General features: G+C 37.0%; 1 protein-coding gene across 1 annotated transcript in view; it reads right to left on the bottom strand.

Moving 5' to 3' along the window:
• LOC120777509 (serine/arginine repetitive matrix protein 2-like) overlaps nucleotides 1–13485 on the bottom strand; it is a 162220-nt gene extending 148735 nt beyond the window's left edge. The window contains exon 1 of the mRNA XM_040108871.1: nucleotides 13438–13485. The gene's annotated coding sequence lies outside the window, so the exon portion shown is untranslated. The remainder of the gene's footprint in view (nucleotides 1–13437) is intronic.
• Nucleotides 13486–23524: the final 10039 nt, after the last annotated feature.

The following is a 23524-nucleotide window of genomic DNA, read 5'->3' as shown; positions in this document are numbered from 1 at the left end:
CCAGAAGCTTCGTGAGCTTGGTGGGGTCGTGTTTGCACTATCAGCTTTTAGTTTATACTTGGAATCAAATGATTACCAACCTGTTCCTGTGTAAAAAGGTAATGAATTTGCTGGTGAAAAATTCTCCTCAGAAAAAGCTCATAAAAATCGACTGTTCCCGCTTTTTGCCAATAGATAGGAGAGATATATTATATTGCATATGTGTAAATATTTCTTTCTAATGAACTACAGAAATTACTAAATTGACAAGCCTCGTTATACTAAAAGGTGTTCCATTTCGAGGTTCCTAACTTTTTTTTAAGAAAAAATAAAGAAGCTTCAAATTTGATGAGGAACGTTTATTATCATTCGAAAGAATATTCTTTGGCATTTATTATACTCTCGCAACAAAGTTGCTAAGGAGAGTATTATAGTTTTGTTCACATAACGGTTGTTTGTAAGTCCTAAAACTAAAAGAGTCAGATATAGGGTTATATATACCAAAGTGATCAGGGTGACGAGTAGAGTTGAAATCCGGTTGTCCGTCCGTCCGTGCAAGCTGTAACTTGAGTAAAAATTGAGATATCATGATGAAACTTGGTACACGTATTTCTTGGCTCCATAAGAAAGTTAAGTTCGAAGATGGGCGAAATCTTCCCACTGCCACGCCCACAAAATGGCGAAAACCGAAAACCTATAAAGTGTCATAACTAAGCCATAAATAAAGATATTAAAGTGAAATTTGGTACAAAGGATCGCATTAGAGAGTGGCATATTTGGACGTAATTTTTTTGGAAAAATGGGAGTGGCCCCGCCCCCTACAAAGTTTTTTGTACATATCTCGGAAACTATTATAGCTATGTCAACCAAACTCTACAGAGTCGTTTCCTTCAGGCATTTCCATATACAGTTGAAAAATGGAAGAAATCTAATAATAACCACGCCCACCTCCCATACAAAGGTTATGTTGAAAATCCCTAAAAGTGCGTTAACGGACTAACAAAAAACGTCAGAAACACTAAATTTTACGGAAGAAATTGCAGAAGGAAGCTGCACCTAGGCTTTTTTGAAAAATTGAAAGTGTGCGTGGCCTCGCCCACTTATGGACCAAAAACCATATCTCAAGAACTACTAGACCGATTTCAATGAAATTCGGTATATAATATTTTCTTAACACCCTGATGACATGTACGAAATATAGGTGAAATCGGTTCACAACCACGCCTTCTTCCAATATAACGCTATTTTGAATTCCATCTGATGCCTTCTCTGTATTATATATATTACATTAGGAACCAATGATGATAGCGGAATAAAACTTTACAAAAATACGGTATTTGAAAAATATGTAAATGACGTATAATGAAATCTCGATTATCACTTTATCATGCGAGAGTATAAAATGTTCGGTGACACCCGAACTTAGCCCTTCCTTACTTGTTTTTAAATTGAAAATGGGCGTGGCGTCGCCCACTTATGGACCAAACACCATATCTCAGGAACTACTAATCTAATTAATTTTACAGCAAAATAAAAAAAATATGTAAATGACGGATAATGAAATCTCGATTATCACTTTATCATGCGAGAGTATAAAATGTTCGGTGACACCCAAACTTAGGCCTTCCTTACTTGTTTTTTAAATATAATCTCTTCCAAATGTTGGCCGCGGCTTCCTCTCAGATGGTCCATCCGTTGAGTTCAATTTTCGATGACTCGTTGGAGCATTTCTACTGGTAACTGACGAATGACACCCGTGATGTTTTGCTTCAAGGCCTCAATCGAAGCGGGATTGTCCGCATAGACTTTAGACTTTACATATCTCCACAGGAAAAAGTCTAACGGTGTGATATCACACGATCCTGGTGGCTAATCGACCGGGCATCAAAAATAAACCAAAAAAATTCTATATAAATCAAAACCTACGCACCCAAAGTGAGCCACCCTAATATAAAATTTCTTTAATCTCATTTTCTAAGCTCTGTCAATAATTGTCACGTTGACATTTACGTTAAACAAACGATATTTTCGAATTGAAGTGAAGTGAATAGATGACACAATGACTAGATGTTTGCAATTTACATGAGCCACAATAAGCATTAACATTACCATTAAAAATAAAATTATTGAAGAGATAGAGTTCTGTATGAACTTTTCCATCATCCTGCTTTGTAATTTTCGTTTCGATTTGAAAGTCGTGAGAACACATCCATACATACATATATATTATATATTTACAAGCGCACAGACGTCATGAACAGCAATGTCTCTATGGCTATGATAATAAGCTGTTCACAAACATACATACATAAATATACAATTTGGTAATGCTCTTGTGTGATTACTAATTAATTGAATTACTTGTTATCAGTTTTTGCACAGTCTACGCACACACACACACTAACATACATACATAAGCGCAGTTGTTTGTGCAAATATAATAAAATGAAGTCAGGGCCAGTGAGAGTGCAGCCTTCAAAACAACCAAGCGATGTACAATAGCGTATTATGGCTGTATCATATAGAGACTATAAATAGATTATGATGGATGACGCAGCCCGATAAGGAATATGATGGAAAGTAGTGCCAAACTAAAAATAGTGTGCAAATGTGCGCATAATTAAGGAATTTGCACAAACATACCTATGTTTGTATGTACATTTAAGAGAGAATTTATAGGAAAATAGAGGCCAACTCAGCGACAGCGCTTAAATTTCACAGCTAAGACCTTAACTTTTGCGAATGTTAGGAAACGGCCATGAAAAACATATCAAAGAAAGTAATGATTGAATCTATTGGTTAACCATATTAACTTTTGGAGGATTTTCTACGTTCTCTTGGCAATAATACGAAACGTGAAGTCATCGAAAAAGTTAAGAAGCAGTGCTTGAAGAAGAGGAAATCGTAGAGGATCTCAAAATCTCCTAAGAGTCGATTCAACACATTTCGGTTAATGTTTTGGGTACGGAGCCTGTCAATTCTTTGACTCATACCAAAAGACCTGAATCTCTTGAAAAAAACCAACGTCGACCAACCAGACGCTTGACAACGTAGCTGAGGACATTAACAGGTCAATTGTGAAGACCCTGGCCTGACACATAGATGGCGCTACTAGCATTAAATCCATATAATTTTTAGTTAGCACTAACCTTCAAAAGGTTAGGTAAGTTTGAAAGAGATGAAATGAGTATGGAGGACGTTGGAGGCAGTGGACGCCCGAAAGCGGTTATTACCAACGAAAACATCAAAAAGGTCCACAAAGTAATTTTGGATGACTGCAAAGTGAAGTTGTTCGAGTTGGCAGGCACTCTAAAGATATCAACTGAACGTGTACATCATATTATTCACGAATATTTCGGCATAAGAATGCTCTGTAGAAAGTAGGTGCCGCGCGAGCTCACTTTTGACCAAAAACAACGACAAGTTGCTGCATCGAAGCAGGGTTTGGAGATGTTCAAGCATTATAAACTCGAGGTTTTGCGTTGTTTTGTGGCAATGGATGAAACATGGCTCCACCATTTTACTCCAAAGTACATTTGACAGTCATCCGAGTGCACCGAACACGGTGAACCCGCTCCAAAACATGAAAAACGCAACGGTCGGCTAGCAAGTTAAGTCAGTATTTAAGATGCGAATGGAATAATTTTTTGACGACCTCGAAAAAAGAAGGACCATCAATAGCGACTATCATATAGCGTTATTGGACCGTTTGACGGACGAAATCGCTGAAAAACGTCCGATTTGGAAAAAAAAGTGCTGTTTCACCAAGACAAGTGAGGCCTATTTTGAAGCTAAAGACAAATAGTATTACAAACATGATATCGAAAAGGAAGGTAGCTTTAATCAGTGTATTACCCTTGAAGAGAAATTTTCCTAAAAAGGATGTGTATTAATATGGTAGGTCGGAGACTTTTCAGTTGACCTATTACATTCATCAAACGCATCATTACTGACAACGAGAGTTGGGTTTTTGAAAAGGAAATCGAAACTGTCCTACATTCTACAGAACGGCACTCCAAAAATGAGCCGAAAGTAGGTCACAAATAAGGTGGATGCTTATCGTGTACTTTGATTAAAGCGACGTAGTTTCCCCGTGGATCGTACCAAAGGTTTAAACAATTAACACGGAATATTACTTGGCCGTTTAGAGCCGTCTACTTGAGAGAAGCCCTCGTAAAAGACCGAATTTCTGGAGAAAAAATGGATTATTTAACATGAAAATGTGCCATCACATTCCAGCATTATTGAAACTAATTTTTTGCCCAAACACGAAACGAGAGCCATTGCTCAGCCACCGTACTCGCCACATTTGGCTTCTGTCGCCTTTTTCCTGTTGTCAAGAATCCACTTCGTTGGAAACGCCTCATGACTCCATTAAAAGTTATGCGCTGAAGGCACTGTTCAATGGTTTAATAAAAATTGTTTCCAGATTCGGATTTATTTGAAAATTAGAGAGAGAGAGAATTTTGAAAAACATATTACACTTTGGTCAGCTTCATAGACAAAACTAAGGTTAAGTGAAAGCATAGCAGACTTTGTTCAATGGCAGCACAATTAGGCTACAAAGCTAAATATTTAAAAATAGCATTAAAATGCTGATTGGACTGTCGATTCGCATAGAGAAATTTTTTCGGTTCTGTGGATCTCTTTTTGTGTGTCTTAACTACAGCGTAATAAAACCACTGAACCAACCCAACCCAAAATGGACCTTATTATTCTTTTTCCACACATAATTTATATTTGTATAATCCGCGAAAAATTCGCTTAAACAATGTAAACCGTTATAAATACAAATTAATTAAATATTTTTTTGTTTTTGTTTATTTTATTACCATAATTAACAAACTGTTGTACAAAGTACATACAGGTAAAGAAAACTGTGAAGTATCAATGGGCATTACCAATGCAATGCTAGTCTGCATTATTAGGGAGGGTCAATATTTTCAAATTTTCAGGGAGCGAGAGTATTTTAAGTGAGTTTGAATTCTCTTCTTCTTTATTGGCGTCGACAACGCTTACGCGGTTATCACCGAGTTTACAAGGGCTCGAAGCCGTTCTTTCTTTTCGATTTTTGGTGCCAGTTGGAGACTCCAAGGGTAGCCAGGTTCTTCTTCTTTCTAGTCTTTCCGACGAAGTGGAGGTCTTCCTCCATCAGTTTTTGAGATATGGATCTGAAATTTTTCATACGTCCGTTTCTTCCCAAGAATCTGCTCATTTGTCGAAATATACAATATGTCAGGCCACTATAGCATATAGTTGCCATACAAACTGAACGATCAAAATCGAGTTCTTGTATGGGAGACTTTTTATTAGAGAAGATATCTGCATGAAATTTAGTACCGATTATTTTCCAAAAGCAAGGATACAATATTCGAAGATATTGTTCAGATCGGACAACTATAGCATATAGCTGTCATATTAACTGGACGCTTGAAATCAAGTTCTTGTATGGAAAACTTATTTATTTTTAAATCTTCGGTTACAGATAACGGGTTTTCATGTTTCAATATATTTTTGCTATTCTGCTATTAATCTACACAAATATCTGGTTTCCTACTTCATTCTTATTATAACAAATACAACAGCACTAAACAGTCGCACCCTAGTAGTAAGCACCTACAGCAGCGTGCAGTTTTGGTCTGTTTGCTTTCCGCGTATAATTTCCTGGAGTCGTTAAATTATTGCACTCGGTGGGTGTGCACGAATGCGAGTGTGAATTTTTAATTTTATTTACATTTCATTTCCACTTATTTGCCGAACATTTGCTTTACAATGCTTAATGTTGAATTGCAACTGTAAATGCAACGCTGCAACGCATCCCAGAACACGCGCGCACTCTCGGCTAAGCAGCGGAGTCGGGTGTTCAAACCAGTTCTGCTGCAGCTGTTTACCTTTCTCGAATTGTTGTTTATTTTTATTTCTGAATTAAATAAGCTTTTGACGTTAGTGGTAAATGAAATGAGAGCAACACTTTCTTAGCTGCTGGTCCATGGAGATGGCCAATTAATTTTGCAGCACAAGAGGGCGTGAATATATGTACATTGGATAAATGTGATTTTCTAAAAATGCGCGGAGAATTTCAGTTATTTTTCAAACTCAATCTTCAGTTTTTGGTGCAACTTCTAGTCTTTTGTAAAATTATCAATTCTTTTGAAACTTTAAAGCAGAGAAATTTTCAAAATACTTACTGCTCAGCAAACAACTGAAAAGTTTCCTTAAGATTACAGCGACATTCAAAGAGTTTTTGTTTTCATTGAAACTTTAACCAATTTCCTAAAAGGTAGTGCACAGATTACATATAATCGCCCGTAGCAGCTGCCAAAGCTGCGAAAGCAATGTGAGAGTGCAAATATGCCGAGCAGTATGTGCGAGCATACGCTGTTAGCGGTTTCCGTTGGCAGAGACAAAGTTTAATAAACTTTCAAATTTGGCACAAGAGAAAATTTTCAGACACTCACTATATTTGGACACGAAAACAAAAACAAAAGCTAACAAAGAGACACCGGTAACTAGAAGTGGGTATGCAAAATAAAACAGAAATATGAGGAAATAACCCAGCAGTCATTCGAACGCACAACGTAACTACTCGGTTAAGGTTTCAAGAAGTTACCATATGCTATGTACTTACGTATGTGAGTCATTACTAGCAACTATATACATACTTAGTCAAACATCGCTTTAGTCACTAATTGAGCATATTTGCCTCGAATTAAGTTTACTTTGAGACGAAACTTTTCAGTACCCCTATAAAGTGGACATTCTGGAAGCACTATTAGATCGTCGTCTTTAACGAATTTCTTACAATTATCGATAGGGGTCTACCATCTGTTAAAATATGACCCGACTGGTCCATAGAAACTGCGTGACCAACGTGGTTGCTTGAAATTTTAGATTTCCAGTAGAAACGGAAACGTTGAAAGTGTTGCAGAGGTGTTTTCCGGAGTCCACTTTATCATGGAGGAGATCATTTGATAGGAGCTAAGCTTTCAGTGCAGGTCTTGAAGTAATCAAAAACTTGCCTCAAACGAGTCGTCCATCCTCCTATGCTAATGACGATAAAAAGAAAGTGAATGAGCTCAATAACTCTTTTGTTCCGAATCAACTCATGGTTTATGTTTTGGGTATGGAGCGTGTCCATGCTAGACTCGTGCTGATAGACCTGATTTTTTTGCATAAACGACGTCGAATAGAGGTCGCAAAAAAATATGATTGGCAACGTAAATGAGGGCATTATACTCATCAAAAGCATCATTTTTAGGTCCGAGACGTGAGTTTATGAATATGAAGTCGAGTTGTCCAACAATCTAGCGAATGGCGCTCCAAAAAAGAGCCGAAAACGAAGAAATTAAAAATTCACTAAAGGCACTGAAGGCCATCCCAACCGAGGCCTATAAGAAGTTGAGTTAAACTTGGCTGTGCTTGCTTTGGCTCAAAATTAGCTTATTGTAAAGACGATAAAAAAGATTTGTATTAAAATGCGTGAAAAAATTTGTATTTTTATTTGTCAGTCCGGGTCAAATTTGATCAGATATATGTAGGTAATAACTAGGTAGTTACTTATTAAGCACCCTCAATAATTGAACAATTTTCATATAAATTTTCTAACTCTAACGCGAGTCTTTTCGGTATGACTTAGTTTCCTGAAGTAACGTCTATGGTATCAATATTCTTGGGGTGCTTCTTAACTGGGAATAAACTCCGATTTGAACAATAACTTTAAATGATTTCTTAAAATTATCGAAAAGCTTTATAATATAGTAAGTTTTTCTACAAAAGCAATAAACGTTAGGAGGAGAAAATGGTTCGAAAAAAAGTTAAAATTCGTTCAACTACGAACCAACTCGGGAATACTTATGTATTTGGAGTTTAAACTGCTAAAATCAACTTGTTTTCAATTATTAGATAAATACAGTAGTGATTTGAAGCTAAAACGAAGGAATTATGGTCAAGAAAATAAGATTTCTAATAAAAGAAAGTTAATGAAAACAACTCCACATTTAAATAAATTTAAGGGAGCTTTTTGGAAGAACAGATCATTCAAAGTATGAGTAAGTTGTAGAATTTTTTGCGGATAAAAATATTGCTAACTGCTTACTAACCTATATATTAACCTATAAATTAACGTAATAACTTTTGAGGACGTATTGGGTAGAGTTTGGCAAATATATTAGTTGCTTACTAAAAGAAACTTCAACGTTCCATCCTTCCTTACTTACTTGATAATTAAATTCATCCATTCTCGTTCTGAACTAAATTTTTTTAAATTTTTTTTATAATCCTATCGAGACAACGACTAAATTTGTAACTGCCACTTTCTTGCACGCAACTGTATTCGCACTCAAGCAACACATAAAAACTGGAAATGTTCCGCAGCGATAAGACGACAGACTGCAAGACATTACAAGCAACAAATTGGAAAATTTCTTTGCATTTTAAATTAAATATATGGTTAATTAAAGCACAAGTACATAAGTGCTTTAGTAAAGCAAAGAAGTCAGTGTCTAAATATAGCACAATACAAAGGTTGAAGAACAACAAAACAATGAAAAATATGCACGAGAACCCAGTGCTTTTAGGAGATTGAAAACTTATGTATGTGAGTGTAATGACTTGCTGAGGGGCAGTGAGCAGGCCTATGAAACAAGTGAAGTGTCGAGCCCCAAGACGGCAAATGTCACAGAATGAGCGACAGAGCGATCATGTAAATATGACGAATGTCGCATAAACACGCGAGTCTGTCGACGAGAGTGAAGCCAAAGCTGATTATGGCACTTATTGGCGAAGACGACAAATATGAGCGGTTGTGCGTTTGCAAGTACGATGTACATGACCTGCTTTCGCAAGATCGACAAACAGCTGATCTCTAAGTGGTGGGTAGGCGGTGAAATTTCACACAAAAGCTAAATTACAACGGGAACACTAATGTGCGAATGTCATGCAAAACATTAGTGAACTAGAATTAAAGAGCAAGCACTTTCTAGCGGCAGTCGGATAAAGATCGAGAGGAAAGTCTAGTGAGAGTGAGGAGCATGTCATTGAGTACTTATAACGTAGCAGTGAAGATTTAGATGTGTTTATGGAACCAACTGGCGTTTGAGTTGAAGAAGAGTTGAACGAAGAAGAAATACATATGTAATATGCATAAAAATATATGTGTGTAAGTGTTTATGGAATTTGCGATTTGGCATCGGTCAGTGCTGACAAAACGGCATTGCAAAGACAAAACTGTTTATGTGTGTGGAAAGTAGAGCATAAAATCACGTACCGCAGAGAAGACTAGAAGGTGCATTGCATAAATTTGAAGGCAAGCAGCGGTTTTAAAGAATGTAGAATAACAATATAAGAAGGAATAGTAATTCATAGAATTAAGGCAAACAAAGAACACAAAAACCAACTTCGGCTGGGCCGCAGCTACAATACATAGCCTTCACGGGTGGATTTCTTAAAGTACTTAAATTAATTATCTTTAACTTCATCTTCCATTTTATCGATCAGTTTGTATGACAGCTATATGCTATAGTGGTTCTAACTGAACAAAATATTCATAGATTATAGGGTTGTCTTGGACAATAATCCGCAATCAGTTTCATGAAGATATCAAATAAAAAAGTTTTCCATACAAGACATTCTTTCTGTCGATAAGTTTCTATGGCAGCTATATGCTATAGTGATCCGATCTGAATAATTTTTTCAGGGATGGCATTGTTGCCTTGGAGAATAATATATACCAAATTTTGTGAAGATAACTCGTGAAATAAAAAAGTTTTTCCTACAAGGACTTGATTTTGATCGATCAATTTGTATGACAGCTATATGCTATAGGGGTCCGATCTGAATAATTTCTTCGGAGATTGTATTATTGTCTTGGAAAATAACCTATACCAAATTTCGTAAAGATAACTCATCAAATAAAAAGGCTTGACTTGATTTCGATGGATCAATTTGTATTGCAGCTATACCGTATAGTGGTCCGATCTCATATCTGTATCTCAATAAATTGAGGTACTAGTTTGCGTATATAGGACACGGCTAAACCGACTTAGTTCGTCACACTGATCACTTAAAGGATCTCCAACTTTTCCTCTTGGTTAATACAAACTTTGTGTCAAACTTAGCATGCCCTGTTTAGGGTAACAGGAAATGCAGACTAGATTGCTACTGTTGGCCGCAGATGTTTATACCGCAAAGCAAGACGAAGAGTTAAATCAAAAGAGTCAGCACGATAACGGTAGCGGTGTCAAGGTGCTAATAGTCGAGGTGCAAACTGGGTAACACCAAAGTCGCCACATTTCATTGCTTCTTTTTATTAAGCTCTTTATTATGAATCAGAGTCGGCATTGTATTTGCTGTGCATAAGATCTTGCAGCACCAAGAAGGCACGAAGTGATCATGATTCACCGCTTGGTATTAGCATGCATAGAATACAGTAAATATTGTCGTCGTAAATAGCGAGTAACGACAGCGACAGTTAGCACTAATCAAAAGCACGCAAGCCGGCAAAAATGTTTGAAAAAAATAAATAAAAAAATATATAGCTATAATCAATTCAATGGATATATGTATATATTTATATACATATGTACTTACATATGTACACACATAAATATTAAATTATGAATGAGCGTTCGTTTATCTAAACTATTAGCAGTAACCTTTGAATCACAAAACTTCAACGTCAGTGCATTCGCATTAAACTAACCCACAGAGTGTGGGATCGAAAGAGTAGCATTCCACATAGACTTTTCTAATTTACTTGTTAATACAGTTTTAAAAGGTACAAATTGCTTGAATAAATAATTGCCTTTGCATTCAAACTAAATCATTAATTAGTTGTTAACTTAAGTAAATAAATTAGTTTACATCAATTTTTTATATTTTTATGGCAATAATTAATTATTTTATTTAATCAATGCTAAGTGAAAAATATACAATGAACTGGAGTGAAGCAACGAATTTTCAATTTTAAAATAATACTAATTTCATAAAAAGTAGTTTATAAATTTCGAGAAAATCTTAGCTCATGTTCAGATTGTGCACTTAACAAGCCTTTTTCCTCTACGATGAGTAGAGCCAGAGTTATGATCAAAAATGTGATCTTACTCCAGAGATCAGACTTTATTACGAAAATTCATGTTCTGTAAAGAATGTGTTTCGGACTCAACTTATGGTCAACATAGCCGGCTACTGGCCGTACCATTCACAATACCATCACACATCTTGAGACCCAGCATTCATTATTGGATAATATTCGACGGCGACAGTGTACAAGAAGGCCGCGGAGAGTCGATTTGGCGCCTTTTGCAGCAACTCGAACTGACGTATGGAACGACTTAGCGTATATTACGTCGAAATCTTGAATTGTAAGCTTACAAAATATAGCTTTTGCAAGAACTGAAGCCGCTCGAGCGACATCGCTTTGTTCAATGGGTTCTGGAAAAGTTCCAAGAATATCTGACGTTTTCGAGATTCAAGAGCTGCCATTTTATCCAAAAACAACGGTTTGATGTGATTTGTGGGCCGGTGGAATCATTGGTCCATATTTCTTGAAAAATGATGACGGTGAGAACGTAACAGTCAAAGGCGACCGTTATCGGGCCTCGGCGACAGTTTATTCCAACAATTTATTAAGAAAACACTTCGGTGAGCAGATAATTTCACATTTTGGACAGGTCAATTGACCACCAAGATCGTGTGATATCACAACGTTCGAATTTTTCCTGTGGGGATATGTAAAGTCTAAAGTTTATGCGGACAAGCGCTCTTCGATTCAAGCCTTGAAGCAAAACATCACGCGTGTCATTCGTAAGTCACCACACGAATTGCTCGAACGAGTCATAGAAAATTGCACGTAACGGCTGGACCATCTGAGACTTAGCCGCGGTCAACATTTGAAAGAGGTTAGCCTTAAAAAATAAATGCTAAAGAATGTTCTTTCAAAAATACATGTATAAAATCGTTCAACTAACCAGTGGTCATTAGTAGGTTCTCATATGGATTTGGAGAATTGGTATAACACCGATCGTTTTTAATAAACATTTCTGTACATATAAGAATAATCGGTCTACAGCCACCAAAATCTCTCATAAAACTTCATTTTGAAACTCATTAGATTATTTAAGCTGCTAAAGGATAACTAATGCGTCACAGAAGTATACGGATAAAAGTTTACTCTGGTCCGAAAATTTTCACAATGGGATCACCGATTACAGAGTAAGATATCATATTATACGTATGTAAGGTCTAAGAAATTCTTTATATTTTCGATAGATAACTTTAGTAATCACAATTTCACGTTGTTTAAGTGCGAACGGGCTACACTCAATCTATGAATATAGGAAGATAGGATGGATTTCGTATTAAAAAAACTTCTTAGGCAGTTTGTGATTGCCTTAATATTGTTTGAGGATGTGTCAAAGATGTGTCACCAGCAAAGAAAACATACATACATACGCCAATATCTTAAAAATTTTCTCAAAATCTTTATGTTCCGCATAGCAGCTCCATTGCAGCCAAACTCTCAAATCGGATCTATAGAGGCAACAATATGTTTTAAGGAAGCAATCGCTTGGAAGCGATCAATTTCTGCCAACAGGAATTTTTTTTCCATTAGGACAATGTCTGATCACATACATCATTATGTACATCTGAAATGGATCGCCAGGAACTCCTGAAACTTACTCGGGAGGCTCTTATACGTTCACTTTATAGTGCGGGCTTAGCATGCTTCTTGTCTATGGTAAATGATTTTTCTGGTGAAAAATTCGCTTCAAGAGAATATTGTGAAAATCAACTGTCAAAGTTTTTTTTTTTTAATTACCTTTAGCAATTTTTTGAACAAAACAGTATATATTTTACCTCAATCTCTAGCTATGCTAAATAAAACCTTCAATTTAATACGCTTTACGCGCTGAGTTGATTTAGCCACGTTCGTTTGTCAGTCCGCCTGTAATACACAAACTAGCGCCTCGATTTTTGAGATATCGGTCAGAAATTTTGTTTCCGTCCTTTTCTCCAAGACAAAAAGAAATAGTTCATTTGTCGGAATCAATGATATCGGACCACTATAGGCCATAACCCATACAAACTGACCGATCAAAATCAGGTCTTTGCGTGGAAAACTTTTTTTATTTGAGAAGTTATCTTCACGAAATTTGGCACGGTTTACTGTCCTAGGCAACGGTATAAACTCCGAGTAAATTATTTTAATCAAACCACCAAAACATAAAGCTGTCATACAAACTTTTCAGTCAAAATCAAGTTCTTATAAGGAAGCTTTTGTATTTGTAAATCTTATTATTACAGCTTCGAAGCAGCTGAGGAAAACATTTTTCTTGTTTAAGGGCACAGTAGACCAAAGGTCGCATGGCTCTCTTATCTTGTAGTATATTTACCACATTTACAGCTACTTAACTGTATTAATATAAATAATTGTTTTAATATACTAAAATGAATATTTACTTTGAGTTTTCAAATGCCGACAGATAAATGGGAAACAGCTAAGCCTCCGTTCACGCGCTTTTCAACTGTATTGCTTGTTATTGGATTTGTTGGTATTGTTGTTGTTGTGGCGATATTTACTTTTCAAAAACAACAAATGACGCAAATTAATTGCATTTATAAATCACAATTAAACACTTAGTTTGCAAATATTTCTAATTAGACGATTAAATTAATTTTTTTTTCGTAATTTTTTAAATTTTTTTTATACCATTTTTTTGGAGTTTTGCACAGGCAATTTTTTACACTTTTTTTAACAACAGAAATGAAACAAAAAATGTATAAACTAATAATTTCACAAATTTTTTCGCTTTGGGTTAAATTGCACTGGGTTTTTGCTCTTGCGACCCACAAATTTCTGAATTTTCACCTCTTCACATCACTTTGTTTCATTTATTTTAGGTTTTTTGTTGTTGTTGGTTTCGCAAATAACCTGCTATTCGCGAAAAATAAATATGTACGACTGTAAGCGTGTTTGTGTGTGCACATAAACGAACATAAAATATTCAACCGCCTCTCTGCGCTGCCAACAAAGCACTAAACACGTTTTTGGAGAATCGCAAGCATTCGAGCGGCAATGAAGGCGACGGCAGCGACAGCAAAAGCAGTGGTCGTCGGAGCAGCAGCAGTGGCGGCAGCAACGCCAACGAACCGATGTCGGCCGGCAGAGTCCCCAATGCCGCCGCTCGCTCCAACACTTGCAGTACAACCGAAGCGAGCACAACAAAAACACTGAAACTAGCATGCGAGTGCACATATATTACAACAACAAAATCACAAGAAACTGACACTGACTTCACATTGCTGCTTTTGTTGTTTGTTATTGTAGTTACTGCCGCTGGTTAGACGCACTTTCGAACCTTGTCAGCCAAGCTCAATTCAACTCAACTCCACTCCACTTTATCAGCATTCAAGCGCGATTCCTTGTGTTGCAGCAAAAGCAGCGTTGGACATTGGCGCGTGAGCGACGGCGCAGCCGCCGTCAACGCCTCTACATTTTGGCATGCGAGCGACTGCTCCACTAAATAGCAAGCAGCAAAACTCGGCGCTCAAATACCGGCCGGTTATTTGTTTGTTTTCTTTCGCTTTGCTATTTGTGTGTGCGTGCGTGTGCGTATGTGAGTTTTGCAAACCCACTTCGTGCTCCGTTGTTATTGGGAGCAATTTGCGGTGCATAGTGCAGTAAGAATGATTGAGAGGCGAGTGAAGTTGATTGGAGTGAAATGAAATGGGGAGAAATGAAGTGTTTGTGCTCGATGCTACGTGATTCACCGGTAAAGTAGGGACACATTTTTTGCGTTGAGTCAAGTAAACCATTAGAGAACTCATGGTAAACTGAATTGTTGGTAAAATAGGTTTTTGCTCAGAGGCACAGGAAGTTAAGCCCCCAGAGACCCTTCTAGAGACTTTTTAGCATAATCTTACGAAACCTATTCGGAAATCATTTCTCTGGATTAAAAAATCATTTCATATCCTTGTTTTGCCTATATTTTTAACCAAAATCTTATGAAAAGCATCAGAGAGATTGAATTTAAAGGATAGAATCTGAACCTGGGATATTAGCGAGGTCGAAATACCCGGTTTTTACTCAGTACTACACATCATAGTATTGATTAATCTGCTGGTAGACACATGGAGTAGAAAAGACTTTTGCGTTACACCCAGAAATTACTATACCATTATTTTTATTGAGAAATGTTCATGGGTCAGAGTTGACTTAATAATACCACTGATCCAATACTTATACACATACCATACATACTACAGGTACATACGTATTGAATATTCTTTACCTGACAGAGATCTGAAGAGTTAATACGTAATTTTGGCTCCACAACTGAACTTTTTGTAGAATCTGGTGATACAATCTCTGCTATAATAAGGTATCTATGTCTCTGTCTAAACTTCTCAAATATACTGAATGTATAGGGTAGGGCGTAGAAGAGTTTCTCAGGTTTAAGTTGTCCTTTGAAGTCATTTGAATGCTTCCATAATTAGGTTATTTAATGATCGTTTACGTAATCTATTTAATTTTATTGGTCTATGGATGATGTATAGTCAGCCTAAACTTGTATAGAAATAATCAAAAAGAGCATGGACGGTTTGATCTCCAGATTAAGATTAAGTTTGTGTGCCACAAAGTTGGCTCTGTAGCTGCGATATGTTCTCAGGACCACAAACTAACTGTCTTCTAATGGCAGTCGGGTGCTCATTTCAATTGCCGCTGGTCGTACGTGGAACTTCAACAGAAAACTTTGACTCCGAGTGAAAATTGTTGCTTCTCCAGAAATTACTCTCAATTTACTCCAATGTAATCAAGAAAACACTCGGAGCGGAACAATATGTTCGATGATGGTGACGCTTTCTATAAATATTAAAAGTTATCCATATAAAGACTGGATTTTGATCGATCGGTTTCTATGGCAGCTATAAGCTATAACCAATTCAATGTCGGCGATTCCGATAAATGAGCAGCTTTTTGGAAGAAAAAGCACATATGCAAAATTTCAGATCGATACAGGTAACTTAAAATCCGTAGGACTAGTTCGCGACAGACTAACGGATATGCCTAAATCGACGTAGCTATTCACTTTAGAGGGTTTCTAGTATACCTTTTTGGGTATTACAAACTTCGTAGCAAACTTAATATATTTGTGACCCGTTACAATAGAAAAAATGTCAAAAATTTTTAACGCATCCATAAAATAAAAGGAAGTTATTTTCGACCGAGATACTAAGAAAAGTTCGACTTTCATCAATGAGTCGATAAGTCTCGAATAATATGAGAGTACAACGTTCTTGGGATTATCTGGTGTTCAACGAAACTACCTTTGAATCGACGTTGTTTTTATAATGTTTTAATTCGCTCAAAAACAGATTTCACTGATATTAAGATATGTCTTGAATTCCTTTAACCAATCCTCAGTCCTTAGTGATCGATCAGAATCTGGACGACTTCTCGAAAGAAAATATTTTATATTAAACAAAAATATCGAACAAAAAATTTGTCTCAAATTTCGTACTTTAAACCAAATAGCATACGCGGAATCGTTGCGAATGTTGGAACAGCCATAGGGTGATTCAGTTTTAATAAAAACTCATGGAGACATGTTTCGTTCTGGACGATCTTCAACCTCTTCAACTGAAGAAAATTTTAAAAAAGTAAATGACTTGAAGATCGTCACGCAATTGTTGGAGAGATGACAAGAGAGCTCGACATCTCTCGCGAGTCCGTTCGAATGATTTTGGTGGATATTTTTGGTAGGAAACGCGTTCTTGCTCGACTCGTTCGGACAAAGCTGAATTTTTTTTCAAAAAAAGTACCGTAAACAGGTCTCTTCGGACATGCTTGATCGTGCGAATTCCGAACCCACATTCATGAAGAGCATATAACTGCCGATGAGACATGGGTTTATGTGTTTGACATGCAAACAACTCAACAATCATCGGAATGGAGGAGGCTCAAAGCTCAAAAAATCTGTGATTAGATTAGTGCATCATAAATTTTTTCCGGAGAGACAGATTTGGACGTATTGAGGAATTTGCGTGAGAATATCTATCAAAAACGCCAGGATTTGTGGAAGAATATGATAAATTTAAAGCCAAAAACGCAATGAACACCATCGATCAACCACCGTATTCACCGGATTTGACTCCGTGTGATCTTTTCTTGTTCCTCAAACTGAAATTGCTGCTTCGTGGAACCCATTTTCAGTCGATCGAAGAGATAACACGAAATTCGCTGAAGGAGCTGGAGGCCATCCAAAAAAGTGCTTATGAAAAGTGTTTCGACGACTGAATAAATCGTTGGCATAAGTGAATTACATCTGGTGGGTATTCACAATGAATATATATTTTGCGGCAACGCCGTTCACTAAATATTCATGACACCGAGTTTCGACAATAGCTACCAAATCAGCTTACAGCTTGAGTGCGCTGCAGCAACCGAACTGGGTAGTGGCACTTTAAAATGCGTTGCATGCAACTTATAGTACACTTATGTATATATGTATGTAAGGAGGTACATGTGTACTGCTGCATGTAGGTGACAATTTGTATTGGTTGTTGGTGCAATATTGCAACAATGCCATCACAACAGAAGGACACTTAAGTGGCAATTGCAGCGCGCGTGTGTCTGTTTGTGTGTATATGTGAGTGCGAGAGCTTCTCAAAGTGCTGCATTTGACAACATGCAGTTACATGTGTATGTATATTTGTGTCAAAAGCAACTGCAATGCATGTATGTGTCTATGTGTGTGTGTGTGCGACCGCAAATGCAATTACACAGACAGCAGCTGGTGTAGTTTGTGCTTGAAACAAAGCGAGTGGGTGGCGCTTAAGGAGGGTTGCTGAGCTTATGGCGCATTTGCCAGTGTCAATGCACTGTTGCACTGTTGGACAAACACCAGCTGTGTATGTATTTACATATCGAAATATGAGTATATTGCTGTCACTATTCGTACAATGGGGGCCACTGCGGCAGGCAAGCGTTCGATTGTTGATTTTTATCTTGAATTTGCCTTGTTTATTAGCAGTTAGTTGGTATTTTAGCTAACATTTTCTTTATTGTGGTTAAGTGAAGCTGCTTGGTCAAACTCGTATGGAAACAGTTACTGCTTAAAATATGTTTTTAAAACTCACCTATCACTTCCTAAACCTTTGGAGATTACAAGTTGAACACACAAGTGGTATAATCAAGAAAACCTCGAATATAAAGAAGATAGGTAAAGTGAAGAGAGTATAAATAAAAGAGGTCAAAGCTCAATTAAGTATTTTGAGCAGATAAATGGCTTTTCGAAGTTGAGAATGGAACTAATAGGTACAAAAAAAGAAAAAAAGTCCCCTCTACAAATATGAAGTTTCCATACAAAAACCATATTGGGCAGTTTTTCTGTTAGCAACACCAGGGTTTCCAAATCCCGAAATATAAAAGGCAACCTATGTAAAAATATACAAATAAGATCTGTTAGAACCTGATTGAATTATCACCGAAATTATTATTACAAATGAAGAAAATTTTACGAAAAGATGTTTCAAGACCGGAGCATACACTTGTAGAACCCCCAGAGATGATCCAGTGCCTAATACTCAGAACACACTGAGTATTATGGAGCTAACATTTCTTCAATTTGTTGAATGGCAGTGAAAGCGTAACACCAGGAAAAGGTGAACCCGATCCCCCAATCGATGACGATGGACCAGAGGTTCCATTGCCCGACCATGAAGATGTTCGAATAGCAATTATCCGTCTGAAGAACAACAAAGCGGCGGGGGCCTAAGGATTGCCGGTCGAGCTATTCAAATACGGCCGAAAGCATACCCGACGATTGGAATTTAAGTGCGCTCTGTGCCACTCTGAAGGCCGAAAATATGCCCGACGATTGGAATTTAAGTGCGCTCCACTAGAAAGGAAACAAGCTGCGCCAACTACCGTGGGATAACGGTTGTATAAACTGACATTGGGCAATGCCAAAAGTTTATTTTAGGTATAATCTTCTACTGGCGTACGCCGGTGATATTGTCATCATTAGCCCCAACTCCGCTTTCTCCAGGCTGGATAAGGAAGCAAGGCAAATGGGTTTGGCAGTGAACAAGGGCAAGACGAAATATCTCTTGTCATCAAACACTGTTCACAGACATAACTTTGAAGTCGTAGATAATTTCGTCTATCTTGGAACCAGTATAAACACCACCAACAATGTCAGCCTGGAAATCAGTCAGGTGCTACTTCGGACTGAGTAGGCAATTGAGAAGTAAACGCCTCTCTTAACTAACAAAAACCTAACTCATAAGTCACTCATAATTCTCGTCCTGCTATATGGTGTAGAGGCAAGGACGATAACAACATCTGATGAGTCGGCGTTACGAATTTCCATGAGAAAGATTCCGCGGAAGATTTATGGTCCTTTGCGCATTGGCAACGGCGAACACCGTAGTCGATGGAACGAGTTATACGACGACATTGACATAGTTCAGCGAATTAAGAGACAGCAGCTATGCTGGCTAGGTCATGTCGTCCGAATGAACGAAAGCACTCTAGCTCTGAAAGTATTCGACGCAGTTCTTGCCGGAGAAGCAAAGGAAGAGGAAGACCTCCACTCCGTTGGAAAGGCCAGATGGAGAAGAACCTGGCTACATTTGGAATTTCCAATTGGCTCCAAACAGGGGAAAGGAAGAACGACTGACGAGCTATTGTAAACTTGGCTATAACAGCGTAAACGATGTCTATGCCAATAAAGAAGACGAAGTACGAATATAGTTATGATCCTAATATTTTGGGTTTTATGGAAATACAACCCTGTTTTGATTTACAATTTGTCCTCTCTGTTGATTGTGTTAACAGTTAATTCTCATGTAGTTTACATATAGCACACCCCAATGAGGAAAATTGACATTTTTACATAAACACAAGACCGTTAACTCGAGACAGCCAAAGTGTGCTTTACCTCCCAAAGTAATTAAACCCCTTTTAGTGGTCAAATAAGCACATAAATGCCGCTTGCATATCATAATAATTAAATTATGAGAGCTCACATGTACACTTTGATGTCCGATATATGTGTTTATACATATATGTATATGTATGTATGTAGGTATTTATTACGTAATGACAACACAAGCAATTCTACTAATAGCCATATTTCAGCAAAAGGCAAGAGCAAGAGCAGGAGCAGCACTTCAAACAATGCAGAAACGGGCGATAATTCCCCACCACCCACCACCCTCCAACTTGAAACTAACTATTCAATAAACAACAACAATAATAAATATGAGTACTACTATTGACAAAGAGCTGGGCCATTAACAGCGGTTAACTTGGCAGGAAACAGCCAGCTCGCTTGGTCTATAGCTTGTTGGCTGACAAATTGAGTTTTACTGCAATGACTTGCCGAGCATAAACACCACAGAAGCACATACTCACCATATGTTACACTATACATACATATATGTTAACATAGCTATATACAAACGTATATACATAAATATGTAGGTAATACATGCATGTTTTGTATACATGTGACTGCAAGCCGTCATTGCGAGCATTAGGAAAATGTGCAAAAAATGGGAACTCCGTTAGTTGTCCCATCCACAAACGGCAGGGAAATTGTAAACTGGACTGCACAACGCCAAACTAGTCTGTGGTGGTCTGGACACGAGCGGCGCGCTCATAGACATTCTCGTCACGGCTGCAGGAAAGGCGAAGAAATCAACGGAGTGCTCTGCAGCGTGAGCAATGACTTTTCGACGGCCTCACTCGCCTTTGCTGTTATGCAATTTAATCATTTAAAGCACATGGATGGATGTACATATGTAAAGGCAACAATAACAAAAACAACAACACTAACAACTACGACATTGTACATAACGGCGGTATGCAGTAGTTAAGAGGAGAAAAACGCACAACAACAATAGCAAACACCAAATATTGTGCCTGCACACGTTGCATTTTGCCGTTATTTATGGGAATTTAAATAATTTAGTAGAAAATATTATAAGTGCCGCAATTTCCTTTGGCCTTATCAGCGAATTATGGCCAGACAAGAAGAAGATGAGCGCGAAAAAAACTAGTTTTGTAAAAAAATAATTTTGTGGATTTCTCTCATTTTTTTGTTGGTCACACATTATGCGTTGAAAATCTATAAATTGCAAGTAAATAATAGCACAGAAAGAGAGGAGAAGAAATAAATGAAAATAATAACAAAAAACAAGAAAAAGGCTTCACAAATAACGAAATTTTCATACAAAAACGTGATTTTGATCGTTCAGTTTGTATGGCAGCTATATGCTATAGTGGTCCGATCAGAACAATTTGTTCGGAGATTGTAGCGTTGCCAACGGCAACCAACCATACCAAAATTCTTGAAGCTACCTCATCAAATAAAAAAGTTTTCCATACAAGAACTTAATTTTGATCGTTCAGTTTGTATGGCAGCTATATGCTATAATGGTCCGATCAGAACAATTTGTTCGGAGATTGTAGCGTTGCCTAGGACAATTAACCATATCAAATTTCGCCATTATATTCCGTCAAATAAAAAAGTTTTCCATACAAGAACTTAATTTTGATTGCTCAGTTTGTATGACAGCTATATGATATAGTGGTCCGATCAGGAACATTTCTTCAAACATTGCAGCAATGCTGTTGAGAATAATCCATGCCGAATTTCGTGAAGATAGCCTGTCGAATAAAAAAGTTTTCCGTACAAAGAATTGAGTTTGATCGTTCAGTTTGTATGGCAGCTATATGCTATAGTAGTCCGATTAGAACCATTTGTTCGGATGTTGTGGCGCTTCTTTTGAAAATGGTTCGTGCCAAATTTCGTGAAGCTAACTCATCAAATAAAAAAGGTATTCATACTGCGACTTGAGTTGGATCGATCCGTTTGTATGGCTGTAATATCCGAAATTGTTCCGATATCGGCAGTTAGGACAAATATGCAGCTTTTTGATAAGAAAAGGAAGTGTGGAAGCTTTCAGATCGATATCTCAAAAACTGAGAGACAAGAGACTATATACACGGACAAACCATAGAGTGGATAAAAAAAAACGAAAGAACTATTTTCATAGAGGTGTCTCAGAACCTACATACTTTTCAGAGTAAAAAGCGAAAAAAATATTAATTCCTTTTGACACACCCTACTATTCAAGGTATAACACTTGTGAACTTGGAGAACAGTACCCAGGAGTTTATGAATGCTGGGTATCAGCTTTAGCGTTTTAATAAAGGTCACTGAGAGGAAAATCTAAAAATAACTGAGTTTTTATACATGTTGTCCGATAGATGTCAGTTCCCTGCTGTCAGATGAATGCTTTTAAATAGATGTCAACTGACAGCTGTCAAAAGGATGTCAGAGGAACGTCAGAAGTTATGTGGGTATGAAGTTTGTGATATCGCTTCACCGAACAAATCAACAATCACTATTGTTGTTCTCTTCACATTGAAGTATATTAATCAGTTCTCGTTCGAGGTTCTCACGATCCTTTGTATCAGATAGTCTATGGAACAGATAACAAGAAATAAATATTTCCCATCTTAGCTACATGGCCGTTCAATTTAGGTTAGCTATTTATGAGTATTATACATATAAAGAGATTTTGAGGGATAAAACTTAAGATTATTTAAACACAAACCTAACATTTTTACGGTAAGAGTAGATGCCTAAAGCTTAAATAAATACTGTAACTTACTGTGAATGCCAACTTGGAACAGAAACGAGTCAAAATTCAACGGCTTACCTGAAAAAGTAAAAATATATAATGGATTAATCGAACCATTACTATAGTAATATCACTTTATGAGGGATAAGGTAAAAACATGGAGAGCAAATGGATTGTTCATTTTAGGATAAGCTTAAGTGATTATAAAGCGAAAAGCAAACGTGAAATCGGAAGCTAGCGATAAGGAAGGTTATATTATACAAGTATATACATAAAAGCTAAAACGTATGGAAAACATATAGCATGTCTATAGGAAGGAAGTCTTAGAGTACAACTTACATTCACATTTTAAAATTTTTTTTTACATTTTTTGCTTAAAAATAAAATTGCTTGAAAAAAAAAACTTTTTGATTTATAAACTCACCACTTCAGCTCCAGTACCATAGCTTCTACAATTTAATTATAAATAACTCTCTTTAATGCAACAACACCTAACTTGCCACACAAGCCAACCCAAAACACCTTTAATTATTGCATCGGTAACCTTCAAATATCCTTAGTCTAGCTCTTCATCTGATATCCTTTCTTTCTTCTTCTTGTCCCCGCTCTTACTCTTTTTATTAGTGTTTAATTTTTAATTTACATTTTTTCATGCTTCTGTAACCGTTTTTTAATACGGTAATCTTTTATTACTTTTCAACGCGAACATGAGCAAACCCCTTTCGCGAGTGTGTCCTTGAATTAATTTGAATTTAATGAGCATTAAATTTCACGCTCGGCAAAAGAATGCGAAAAAATAGAAAAAGAAAAAATTAATACAAAAAAATAATAATTTTTTAAAAGGTTTCTAGCTGCAATTACGAAGCAAAAAGAATGAACTCAACGTCAC

The sequence above is a fragment of the Bactrocera tryoni genome, chromosome 5, assembly GCF_016617805.1.
Source record: "Bactrocera tryoni isolate S06 chromosome 5, CSIRO_BtryS06_freeze2, whole genome shotgun sequence".
Lineage (NCBI taxonomy): Eukaryota > Metazoa > Arthropoda > Insecta > Diptera > Tephritidae > Bactrocera > Bactrocera tryoni.
Note: the sequence above shows the minus strand (reverse complement) of the source record. Positions and strands in the feature narration are given on the sequence as shown.